The sequence below is a fragment of the Pteropus vampyrus genome, unplaced genomic scaffold, assembly GCF_000151845.1.
Source record: "Pteropus vampyrus isolate Shadow unplaced genomic scaffold, Pvam_2.0 Scaffold5, whole genome shotgun sequence".
Lineage (NCBI taxonomy): Eukaryota > Metazoa > Chordata > Mammalia > Chiroptera > Pteropodidae > Pteropus > Pteropus vampyrus.
In genome coordinates, this window is record NW_011888786.1 from 6479616 (window position 1) to 6493139 (window position 13524).

The following is a 13524-nucleotide window of genomic DNA, read 5'->3' on the forward strand; positions in this document are numbered from 1 at the left end:
AAAAAATTGACATGGGAAGAGTTAATACCATATGCAGAGAACATATTAGATATAGGCATATATTACAATCTACATAAACAGAGATAAAAGCGAGGAAAGTAATAACCACTGTTAATGTCTTGATATTTTTCTCTCTCTCTAGGTTGTGGTATTATAGCTAATTTTTTTCTACTTTATATTTTACTCCCAAATTTGTCTTATTTAGCTTCTGTTTTCTTTTATTATTAGGAAATATTTTTAAAGACAAACTTCAGCAGTCAAGGTGATTGATTGGATGGTGGAGTAATGGAGATAGATAAGTCAGCAATGGCTCTGTGTGGGAACAATGGTACGTTGATAGAAATTGGCAAGTATACACATTACTTCATCTAGGTAATACTTTAAACACGTCATGGCAATAAATATTTCTGAAGTACATGTTACTGTTTTGAGATATTTAAAAATTAATTGCTACCTCTAGTCTATAATCACCAATTTATTATATCTGTCATACATAATGTTTTTTGTTTGTTTGTTTCCCCTTCTAGATGATGAACAATTTGAGGTCTTATTCATCTTAATATTTCTAGTACCTAGCATGATATGTGGCATATCTAAGCAATTTATAAATGTGTATTAAATCATTGATGCGGTGGATGTTAGGTAGTCAAATTCTTATTTTCAATGGAAACTCAAGACACAGATTGACTCATTTAATCCTTACAAGGACCCAATGAGATAAATTCTACAATTATTATCCCTGTTTTACAGATGAGTAAACTGAGGCAGAGAGAAAGTAACTTGTTTAAACCATAGATCTAGGAAGTAGTAGGGCCAGCACTGCAACCCGTACAATCTATTTCAAGACATCGAAATGCTACTTCCTACTCTTTCCTGATATGGTTGTGGAAGAACAGGCCTGGCCCTGGGGCTTTGGCTCCCCTGACGTGTGACTTAGTCATATTGCAACATTTAAATATAAGATCCTCTGTGTCTCCAAAACTTCAGCCTATTTTTCATACTTCCCAGCTAGCCATTTCACAAAGTAGTAGCTGTGTAGTTTCTTTCTTTTCGAAGACTACCACTGTCTCCACTGAACATTATTATTTTTTTGCTTCTATGCTCATTCAGGCTGTTTCATTTTTGAATCCTGTCTTCTAATAAACTAGTTGCTCTTCCCAGGAATGGCACTTGACCACGGTGAAATGATTCCCTTGATAAAAGTGTGGCATTTCCGGTCACCAGCTGGGCAGATGTGGTGGCTAAGCACGTGGACAGTGTCAAGTCACCCAGGGCTTGATTGTAGCTCCCGCATTTATGGAATGTACAACCTCGAGCAACTCACTCATACCTCCGATTTTTATTTTCCTCATCTATAAAGTGAGAACTAAAATAAAACTAGTGACTTTATAGGACTTTCGTGAGATAATACATGTAAGATACTTATAAAACTGTCCACTAAGTGGTAATTATAATGTCCATTAAGTGGTAGTTAGCTATTATTATTTTTCTCTGTTGGTATTAGTGCAAAGGCTCTAAAATTAGGGAAATTATTTCAGGCAATCGACTTACCACATCCTCACCAAAACAGTGGATTCACTGATGGGCATCCACTGACAGATTCAAGAAAACACCTTGTGATTCTTGCAGTGGAGGCTTATTCTTCCCTGGACCAGCATCCCAATCTAGTGCTCACTTCCTCCATGACTTTCCCAGATCCACACTGCCCAGGAGATGGACGGCTGCCTTCTGGAAGAGTGACTGCCTTCTCAACACTGCTGCCTGCTGAGTGATGATTTAGTAACTGTCCTGCATCAAATTTAATTCTGCAGTGGGCTCCATGTGCGTTTTGTGGGCTCATGATCCATATCATGAGAACCGAAAACATTTTATTTACCACTTACATAGACAAAGAAGACTGATGGAGAAGTCACACTGTGTCTTCCATTCTCCCGTAAGTGTCTCTCTCTCTCTCTCTTTTTTCCTCCTCATAAATGACAGCACACGGCTCTTATTACTTTAATAGGCCATGCATTCATTTGCTGCAAGACAGAACTAGCGAAAGAAAGGGTTTGGCTGAGAATAACGTTTTTTTATCTTTTCTGTAAAGCTTCATTTTTACAGTAGAATGCACCCCTGAAAACCTTCCAGATTTTCTATTTTCTGATCATTCTGTCTATTATAATTCCCCCCAATGGCAAACTTCTCCTTATTGACTCTAAATTACATTTAATCCTGTTAGGATCTCTTTTTATTGAAAGGATTGCGTTGTGATGGCATTGACAGGAGTCCAGAAGCCAAAGCGCCCAGCCAAAGGAAAATAAACTCTTGGAGCTTCCTAATGATTGTCATGTTCATGCTGGGCCCAGCTGCGTAGCCTCCTGAAGGATGCAGAGGATTGGGGTGTTCGGTGCAGATAATGGTGGGCTCCTGGGTAGTGTGGAGAGCTCTCCACTACAAGAACATAATCTTTTGAGCCCACTGGACTAAGAACCAAAGGCCATTTTGAGCTAAGACAGTATAATTCTATTAGTGAAAAGCCCTTGCAGAAGGAAATTGCCTGTGCTAAAATCTGTGAACAAATTAAAATAACAGGGCTAAGGGGACGATATCTCTATAAAAGGCTTTATGACTCTAGTGGATAATAATATCCTTGTCACATTAGGATCTGGGGACCTGAAGATATAGAAGTTTTTTACACAGCATATGGGCCTTTGTACTCAACTTTAGCCTGTGCCGTAACTGCATTCTTAGGGAACTTATTTTATGAATTTGTATGCTGTGCCAAACGTACCTTTGTTCTCATAAAGAAAAAGCAGAAAATAGGGTCTGCATATCATTGCTGTGTGTTGACACCTTATAAAATTGATGTCATCTAAAAGCCCCACTTTGGCTCACTGCATTGCATGTGTAAGTTTCCCATAATTTGCATGGGATTTCGCAGCCATAAGCACTGTTAATATTGCTGTTTTGATATGCGTGTAAAATGTATTTAAATGCATACCTCGGCTTAGAATAGATTCATTAGAAAGGGTGAACTGGAAAAAAAAAGGTTGTCAGCACAAATGCTGCTCATTTTCCAGGGTGACAGCAATCAAATGTCCCGAGGACTGTGACTGTCGAATAGTTAACTTCACGTTTTGCAGCGCTATCTCTACGGTGGGCCCTCCTCGTTAATTGGACAGCAGCTTCAAGTTAAAGCTTATGCTACATTTCCCTAATTCCATGACAAAGACAACATGAGCAAGGGGCTGTCACATATTTCAAAATTGTGTCATGTAAGTAAATAAAGATACAGTTCATAATTCTATGAAAGGATGATGGCAACATTTATTCTAGAATTAAACAATAATGAAGCAGCAATAGTAATAGAGTAAGGAGTTTAGTGCCAATACATCTCTTTATTTATTAATTTATAGCAAAATAAGATAGCAACCAACTGGTTTTATTTACTCCTGCCCTCCTGCCCTTTCGTCCTCCCTCCCTCCTCTCTACCCACCTCTTTCTCTTATCTTTTCCTCCCTGTCACTTTATCTTTCCTACCTTCTTCTCTTCTGGTCACTCCACTCACTCACTCACTCACTCACTCTCGTCTTTCATCGGTCATTTATTATGAACATATCTTGGCTCAGGCATTGTGCCAACATCGGGACTATACTATGACCAAAACAGTTATAACTTTAGTCTTCATAAAGCTTATAATTTACCTAGACATAATACTAGATTATCTGACATGAAGACCAACCCCATGCTTAGGCACCAGCAAAGGAAGAGCCACCCTCCTCCCCGTTTTTAAAATATGATATAGCTTCGTATATCACATTTGGATTAAAGCATTGAAGTAATCATGATGAGAACTATCAAAACCTTGTTGGACAGCTTAAACTTATTTGAAAGTTTTGATTTTTTTTTTTTCTTAATTCCAAAATCCATATGGCGTTGGAGGAAACACCATTATCTTGTCAGAGCTTAGGGCCTCTAAAAGTCTTAATAGAGAACATGTGGGGACCAAGTAATTAGACAGTGACATTGAACAAGTAATTAGAAGTGTGATGAGTGCTGTAAAGGAGACGTACAGAGTGCTATGGAGCATATGACAGGGGGCCTAACCTCCCTTCTTTTTTCCTGATGAAATCCAAGGCACACGCATTATCAGCTCTAGTGGAATAAAGCCCTTGACAGAGTTGATGTTTACGGGGCCTGAAGTGGGTGAGGGTGGAGAGTAGCAATCACTCTTTCTGCCTGCCCCTGAGCCGGGTAAAACGCCGTTCTAGGCAGATGAAGAAAGAGTCGAAGACTCTTAAAAAAGGTCTTGCATAGGACAGATATTTTTTACTCCAACAGAATTGAATAGCTGGACAATCTTAACTCTAAGAAGTAAAAATCATTTCCTTTGTCTCCAAATGGTAAGGATGAGAGGAAGGAAGCTGCACGTAAAGGCCACGTCACCTGCGTTGTATGGATAAGCTTTAAACGTTCTGTTCCTCATGGCTCCGAGGTCTTCAGGAGGCTTAACGTAAGGACTATTGATATAAGGACAGTTTCCAGGATGACTTTATTATACCATAAGTAGGAACAGTGCTTGGTCCTTAGAAAGTTTGATATAAAGTTGTATGTCAATCATAGAATTATCTAGGCTGCTATACTTAGTGTATACCAGTGGTTCTCAAACATTAGTGGGCATCAGCATCAGCCAGAGGGCTTATTAAAACAAGGATTGCTGGGCCTCCTCTCAGAGTTTCTGATTCAGCAGGCCTGGGGTTGGGGTGACAGAATTTGCATTTCTCACAAGTTGCCAGGTGATGCTACTGTTGCTGCCCACTGTGAGAACCCTCGGTGTGCACAATGAGTTCACTAACTTAATGGGGGGGAGGTGAAAAAGTATTGGCCTGAGAATCAGAAAACCTGAGCAGATTTCCAGCTCCACTGATCCTCTTTGATCATCTGAATTTTGTTGAATTTCTCCAAATTTCTTCCCTCATTTGTACAATGCATGTTCTTATAACAAAGTTGCTATAAGGATCAAATTATATATTTATAAACTGAAAAGACCCTCTGAGATTTAAAAATTTTTGCTAATTCTCACCATGATCATGGATCTCTACCTAGTATGTCCAATGAACAGAGGCCCAAAGATTGTGGAAGGCTTCTCAGAGGGTGGCAAGAGCAGATCTCTGACCTTGAACTGTCACGGTTATAGGAAGTGTCATGTAGAAATTCGTATGCTACAAATCAGACATAACAGAAAAACTGGGTGTGACCAATTCTGTGGTATGTCTCAAAATCTCTGTTTGTTGCATTTGGCAGTCTGTCAATTTGGAGAGAATCAGAGTTGTCAGTTTTCTCTGTCAGATCTGATTCTGGGTGAATGGATGAAATTTGTTGGCCAAGAGTGCCTAGACTTTTTTCAAAAGTGATAGCGGTAGGAAAACCTGGTATAGTTTAAATATATAATGCTGTAAAAACAAAAATGAAAATCAGGCAACAAGCTGTTTTGGCCACGTGAAGCAACTCATTCCTGTTGGTTGAGGAATCCCAACTGTCATTTTTATTTTCTGGCTTATTTACCCAGTGTACAGTACCTTTTATTTAAATGTATTAAGACTTTAAGAAAATTAGACCTCAAATGAAAGACCTTCTTGTCCCCATCAGCTAAAAACGAGGTACCACATTTTATTGACTGTCAGCTTCTTTAGATGCTTCATCTGTAGTCTCAGCTGAGCCCTGCTGGTGCCGAGCTGTTCCAAGAGAAATAGACGATGCTGAGCCCTGGTGAGAATTCGAACATCAAAGTGTCCTCGAAGCGCATCTGTGAGATACAATGGGAGCACGGCAAAACTGAGAATCCCCTCCACGAGATAGCCAGAAATCTTTTATTTGGCCATTTAACTGTTCATAGAACTTACCACTTTCATGTGGTAACAGAAAATCATTGAAGACTGTCCCTCCTGTTCAGCACTGACAAAGAAAACACTCCTGAGCATCGATTCTCCTGGTGGTGGTGGTTCTGGTCCTTGGTACCATGGCTTGCCAGGTATCCCTCAAGGTTTGACTTGAAATATGGTTTTCCCTCAAGTTTTGATGGAATGGGGGGTACATGTTTTCTTGTACTTTAATAATTATGGCTGGAAGAGTTCCTGTATGAGGCTGAATTGTTGTTCTGTAGCATTTCTAAGAGAGAATAATAGATAAGGGAAGAAAACATATAAATAAAGAATCCAGGACCAAAGGATTAGCGGGAGACCATTAGGGCAGTCCTCAGCTCTCAGAATAGTGTGAAACAGTAGCTGAAAGAGTCAAGTCCAAGTTAATAGCCTAGATTCCAGAGTCAGGCAGACAGGGTTGAATTCCTTGCTCCACTACTGTCTGATTCTCTGACCTTGAGCAAATAACCTTTCAGAACCTCGGTTTCCTCATTTACAAAATTAGCTGAAAAATATTTCCTCCCTCACAGATGTATGGCGAAGGTCATGTGAGGGAATGTCTGTTAATTCCAACTAGACTGCATGTTCCTTTAGGGAAGAAAGTAAGGTCTTTTTCCATTTATCAAAACATCTTGTATTGAGCAGCCCCTGGTGCTGGACACTGGGACACCTTCCTTCGCCATGTTATCCCATCCCATTGTGGCTGGCTTTATGCTCAGCATGAAGATAACGCTTATATATACTTGCTATATTAATGAAATAAAATTTCCCCAGTTTGCTTCTTTAAAAAAAATTGGCACGATGTGGGTCAGCTCCTTTATTCACCTCTCACACTCTCCTTAAAATATGGGCAAACTTTAATTTGGACACTCTATTAGTAAAAAGATGGAATGGTTAAATTTCTTCCCAGATCTCCCATGCCATAGGATTTCCTGAGGACATTCTTAATTAAAACTTGATACAAAGAAAGTTTTATTTTATGGAAGATGAAATATATGCAAAGGACCATGACTTTGTTACTATCATACTTTGTATTCTTGAAGTTTGGATCTAATTTTCGATTTAGGCATTTTGCACCCCCTCCCCCATGAAATAGTATATGTTATAATGTAGCCGCTAATAAGATCTGATACAGCGACTTTAAATTGAATTTCATTAAAAAAATAAGAGCATAAAATGTCTTCCTAATAGTCTTAATTAGGGAAAATGGAACATCATAGTATTTCTCTATTAATGCACTAACTTAGATAATTGGGATAATATGCAATGTATAGTGAGAAAAATAGGAAGTTTGGGAGCCAAGGGAAAAATAACCCATCACTTTCAAGTTTCCAGTAGTTTTGTTTTTGGACCAAGGAAGCTCACCAGATGTTGGGCATAATGTCTTAAAGTAATTATTCCCTTTCATGTGTACGAGTCGGTATTGTCCTACCGAAGCCCTTGTTTCGTGGTGACTACTTCCCTGGGAAAGGCATTGTTCAGAATCTCACTGCTTCATAACAACTGCCACTTGTCCTCCTGATTAGGGCATTGTGTGAAAACAGTGCGTTCATTGCAGGGTTCTTACTAATCTCTCTCCTTTCATCCAGAGGCTTCCAGTTTTCTCAGCGAGCTGTGTCTTTGCATTTTTAATTGAATGCTCCTAAAAGTTGATATCATGTATCCTGCCTGCCTGAAATCTCTGTTCGTACCTCACTATGATGGTCTTATCTGTCTCTTTTTTATTTCAGTGTGGTTGGGGGGTGAAATTAGGCTTGATTCTCTAATTGGAAGCCACATGGGGCATCTGCATGATGATAACTGTACCCAGAACTCAATAGATACCCAGAACTTTGAAAAAGAAGGGCGCCATTTTGTAAAACCATAGAAAATGCTACTGGGCATTTTACAGAATTGTCAATCAGGATAGAATGGACACTAATTGCTTCTCCTACAGCTGCTAACATCCTCTTCAGTGACCAAGCAATCCTTAAGACAGAGACAAACTCTCTTAGACATTTGAAGATTTCCTACAAACCTAAGTAGATTTCCAAGGTGACATCTGTGATGAGTTGGTCATTGATTAACATAAATGAGGTGCTAACACTTCTGAACAAATTGAGCAAATAAAATATTTTAGACAGAAAGACCTGATTCTATTGAAAGCATATAGTTATCAGGTAAATACAATTCTATGTTTACAATTTTGGAGAGTGTTTGTGTCACGATGTTATGTGTTATTCTATCATGGTGTTCTCCAGAGTAGAGGTGGATACTTCAAAGGGTCAACACACCAATCCAGTAGGGTTCATACCCATAACAAGTTATTAAAACTTCCCTCTATATTTTTACCTAAAATTAAGAAAAAACTTAAGCTTTACTAGTATTTAAAATAGAAGTTTATAGTAGTATGTGTTTATAATTCATAACTAAATATATACATACACCGTATACTCCAAAATTTTTTTACTAATCAGAGTGTATGTTAGTTATCTATTACTGGGTAACAATTACCCCAAAACATAACAGCTTGAAACAGCAAACATTTATTATTTCACAGTTTTTATGGATTGAGAATCTGGGTGCAATTTATCTGGCTGCCTCTAGCTCAAAGTCTCTCATGGACTCAAAATAAAGCTGTTGGCCAGGGCTGTGGTCACATTTGAAGGCCCAACTGTTGGAGAATCTGCTTCAAGCTCACTTCCTTGGTCGCTGGTAGGATTCAGTTTCTTGTAGAATGCTGGACTGAAGGCCTTAGTTTCTCACTGTCTGTTAGCTGGATGTCTTTCTCCTCCCCTTATCTTTTTTATAGAGTAGCTCACAATGTGGCAGCTGGCTTCCGTGGAGGGAGAGGTGAGAGAGGGAGGGAGAGCATTCAAGTCAGAAGCCAGTCTCTTTCTAACTTAATTGTAGAAGAGGAATTCTAGCACTTGTATGATATTTGATTCAGCAGAATAGAATAAGAAGCAAGTCAGACTAGACTAGACTAGACTGGAGTAGAACAGAACAGAAGTGATTTGCTAAATCTGCCCATGTTCAAGGGCAGGGTATTATACAAAGACTTGAATACAAGGATGCAGGGATCATTTGGGACTACCTTAGGGGTGGTTACCACAGAGTATATGGTGAAAAATTCTGGACACCGTTTCTTTAGAGCATAGTTCTGCAAACTTTTCTGTAAAGATCCAGATTGTAAATATTATAGGCTGGGTGGGCCACTAATGATTACAGTTGTATATTTTGTTTCTTTCTTTTTATTTTTTTTACAGCCTTTAAATAATGTGAAAACTATTCTTAGTATGAGGGCTGTACAAAAATAGGCCATGGGCTAGATTTTTTTCTTGCATACCATTGTTTACCAACACCTTCTCCAATAGACCATGAGGCAGATTTCAGCTCAAGTTCTAAAAGAGCTCTAACAATTAAGGCTATCCAATGATAAAACCAGTTTGCTCAAAAAATAGGACAAATCACTCATTTATAGACTTATTTAAGCAAAGTTGCAAAGTTCTCTTTTACTGGGTGAGGGGTGCTTGGAACTGAGAGGTAAAACCTGGAAAATGGACCAGTTGAGCCCTTCCCAAAGTCAGAACATTAGTTTCACAAGATGTGGCTCAATAAGAGTGCCCCCTGGATAAATAAGGTTGGAAATGCTGGGTGCTGTATTCAATTTTGAGAGAAATACAAAAGTTTAGCACACGGAAGTCTCCGAGAAGTAAAGAAACTTGTTTGATTCTCTTTCCTCCATATATTTGACCAAGGCATCTTCCAAGTCCCTTTGTGAAAGTAACACCCATGATTTTTATTATATGGAACAAATTTAGGAAACATTTGCATCAGTGACTTATAAGATCTATTCCAACTTTTGTTGTTTCATGATTCTAGACGTGGAAGATGTTATTTGGTTCTCTTAGTATACATAGTTTTATGGATTTCTGTTTAATATGTTTCAGCATTTATCAGCTACATGTATTAAGCCTCTTACTAGGCGTAGAAAGATCAAGATAATATAGCACTTGTCCTCAAGAAGCGTATTCATTTCTTCTAGGCTCTAAAATTTAGTATAGTGCTTTTCATACAGAAGATACTTAGGAAAGGTTTGTTTAATAAATGAAGATTGAGAAAACAGGGCCCTTTGAATCGTTTGGGATTGTGGACACATAGGAGAACTCAACAAATATACATAAAATGAATCAATGAATTCTGGATGAAAAATAGCAATGCCTTTATTTATCCCGATGTCACCATGATGAATCTGGATATAGGTTCCTGCGCAATCAAACTAAGTTTATCGCTATTGTAAATGAAGACGCTTAAACTAAAATTGTATTCTTGAAATTCAGATTCATTTTAGAATCTGCCACTTTAAAAATAACCCTTGTAGATTCAAGTCGACATCTTTCCACTAGATGGTCTGATATGGCTGTGGCTTTCATCTTCGTATAATAGAGTATTATCTGGTTACAACACATAATTCAATTAACATTATCCTTTAAATTTCTCCATCCTTTGTTGAAATGCTTAAATTTATTCCTCTTTTATCCTTGCCTTTCCTTTTTCAATCTTAGAAACTACTGTCATTAATCTATATCTTTTGAGGTTATCATTTCACTTTAGCTCAGAAGCATTCCATTCTTATCATCCACAGTACATCGTCTGGGCTGTTCTTTATATTGTGTATTGCCATCAATATTCCATCTTTATATATTTTTAATATTAGCCAAGAATGTTGTATCATCTTCAATTCCGGTCAGATAAAATAAATGTTCCATTGGATATGTAAATGATCCTGTAAGCCAGATGAATTAGGAGGTTTTGCCTTCAGTGTTGAAAAAGATCTTTATCCTTAAATCAGACATTATGGAAACAAATGAAATGTTACATGCTGGCATATTTTTAAATGCTAATTTTTTAACCTCCCCATGAAGAAAAAAATGGCATTTGCAACCCAGGATTTGCTCTGGAAAGTGAAGTCTTTTCATTTATTTACCAAAAAAGAGAGGATGAGGAATACTTAGGGAAGCTTTCATTCTCTTTCTCTCTCCAGCTGTCAGGTTATAATAGCGTTGGCCTCTGATTGCCTGGGCTGGAAGCAAATGCATACCCTTCAAACATCCAGGGAAATCATATTCCAGAATGTTTTAACTGGAAGGACTCTAACATGATACCTGATCCAAACCTGTGTTTACAGTTGAGAAAACTGAAGTTTAAAGAGATTAGATGAATTATTAAAGGCCATAAAGCTCATAAGACTGTACTAGAGGCCATATTTCCTAACTCTCAGTTCAGCGTTCATCCTACTATCACATCATGGTACCTTCTCTTCTCCAGGTTTTGCTGAATATTTAAGTGAGGACTTCATGAACAGATCAGAGTACTTAATAACTGATGTCCACTGAGACCCCCAGGTAGGAATATCAAAGTAAAGTAAGCCTTAAAATAATTAAATGAATGAAATTTTGACTTACAACTAGGTGATCTTTGGTAAAGGCAGAAATATGAGCATGGAAGTTAGTGGTGGCTGCATCCCCATAGTGTTGAAATAACTAGTTGCATCAGGACGTAATAATAAAGTCCACGGAAAGGAAAGCATAAATGAGAGACCGAGTGTTTGAAAGTTTTGGAGCCTTTGATGCTGCTCTCTAGATGTCTAATCTATTCTCATTTTAATTGCATTTTAGAAAGATATTTTAGATGTTTTGGAATGTTTAAAGAAGCAGAGCAAATGGTTTGGATGTAGGCATATCTGAAGGGTCCCTTCTTTTGCTATCTTGAAACTTATTTATTAAAGATCTGAGAGAAAAGCCAGAGAATAAATGGAATGTAAAACAAAATCCGTGAGGATTAGCAATAAAAAAATTAATAGAAATCGTTCTGACCTTGAGAGGCAAATTGTAACAAAAAATTCCGAGTACAACAAATATAGTAACTGCCATTACTATGAGGTGTATATCAAAACCACATCCTCCATCCTCTGTTTATGTTTTTAGACCACAGACTAGCTTCTGCCATCTTACATGTCAAATGTTGTTTCTCCCCAATATCTACATACTTCTAGTAATGGATGCCTTAGCTCATATTGTGATATGGCCTCCGGCCCCATACCTCCATGTAAGGAGGTCAAATTAGTCAGTATTTCAGGTGGTAGAAGTTCCTTAAAGCTATCTCCACACTCTGATGGCTATCAATAATTTAGTTATACATAGAAGTGACTGAATGAAACCATATAAATCTTTCCCCCTAAACCCATAGTAAATATGTCCCCAAACAACCTTCTCAGTAACAGAAAAGTAGAGACCTAGGAAAGATAAATGATATGGCTCCACTCACCTTCCAGTCAGGGCTGAGATTAGAACCCACATCTTGGGCTCGAGTCTACTGACCTTTCCCCTACTTCATTCTTGGGTGCCCTGGCTTTTCCTGGGCTTCCAACTGTACTTCCCTCGGGAACCAGGAGGAGGATTTAGGGCTCTTCCTAGTTTTCCAAGCGGATGATTGGCAGTGTTTCTTAAAAACAGATTTTCGTCATACTCTCTGGATAGAATATTTTCAGTGGATTCCCATAACTTTGATAGTAAAATCTAAGGGAGTTTCCTCTTTATAGAAATTAAAATGTTTCACTCTGGCCCCTGCCTAGCTCACCGATCTTCTCCCTTAGCGTCCCCCTAGGTACACAACAGATTTCCTTCGTTTAGGAAATTTTGCAGTCCTCTGATTTTTTTTTTCCTCCTGGCTTTTATACTTTTATAATTGTGTTTCTCTGTGTGAAATACTCTTCCGCTTTTTTTTTTTTTTTTTGGCCTGGCTAATTATTTCTAGGTTCACCTTGGGATATAGATGAAAAAGTTGTATATCCCTCACCAATTTTTCAGTTTTCAACAGTCCCTGAAACAAATTGTATCCAACACCATGTGCTACAGAATTACCTTCAAATACGGCAAATTGTTGCATTAAAATATCACCTCTTAGCCCTATGATGAGACTGTACAAATATTTCAGAGATGGTTTGTAGTTAGTAGGTGATACAGTGCAAGCCAGCTCATGTTTTTAAATGTTATGCCCAGAAGAGATCTTTGAAATTTTATAAACAGATGGATTCTTTTTACTCGATTCACTAATGTTTTACAATTAACTAATTAACAGGTTTATTGCCAAAATTAGCAATAAAAAGTGTTCAGGAGCTTCGACCAAAGCAGTCTTTTGCAATTACATAGATACCAAAACAATCTGCGTGATAGTTTGGGGCTAACCGTTGCTCACATCAGAATTTCACCTGCTGTTTTCAAATAAAAGTTGACAAATACAAAAATGAACCCTGCAGATTTCCACACTCCTTTCATATACACAAGTCTCTGCCTTAATTAATAATAATTACAGGTAACACAAACAATAGTGAGAAGGCTACATGTTCCCAGATTGCTTTCAAGTGTGCAAAATCGCTTAGCAAACAGTTCTGAAGGACTCTCAGGGAGCATTTCTATGTGAAGTCCATCTGTTATTCTCTAGCTAGCAGGACCTTTGATGAGGTATTCAACTTTATCTCCTACTGTTTCCTCAGTAACCCACATAGTGCCCTGTCCTGTGAGTCAGCATCGCAGGGCAACTCTGGTCCTACCCGCCAGCCTCTCCAACACACCCCAAG

The 13524-nt window shown here is 38.2% G+C and overlaps 1 long non-coding RNA gene across 1 annotated transcript; it reads left to right on the forward strand.

Moving 5' to 3' along the window:
• Positions 1 to 227: 227 nt before the first annotated feature.
• On the forward strand, positions 228 to 11229 carry LOC111743449. Its single transcript, XR_002781708.1, has 4 exons — positions 228 to 328; positions 1696 to 1933; positions 3063 to 3257; positions 11214 to 11229. It is a non-coding gene; the product is annotated as an uncharacterized LOC111743449 (long non-coding RNA).
• Positions 11230 to 13524: the final 2295 nt, after the last annotated feature.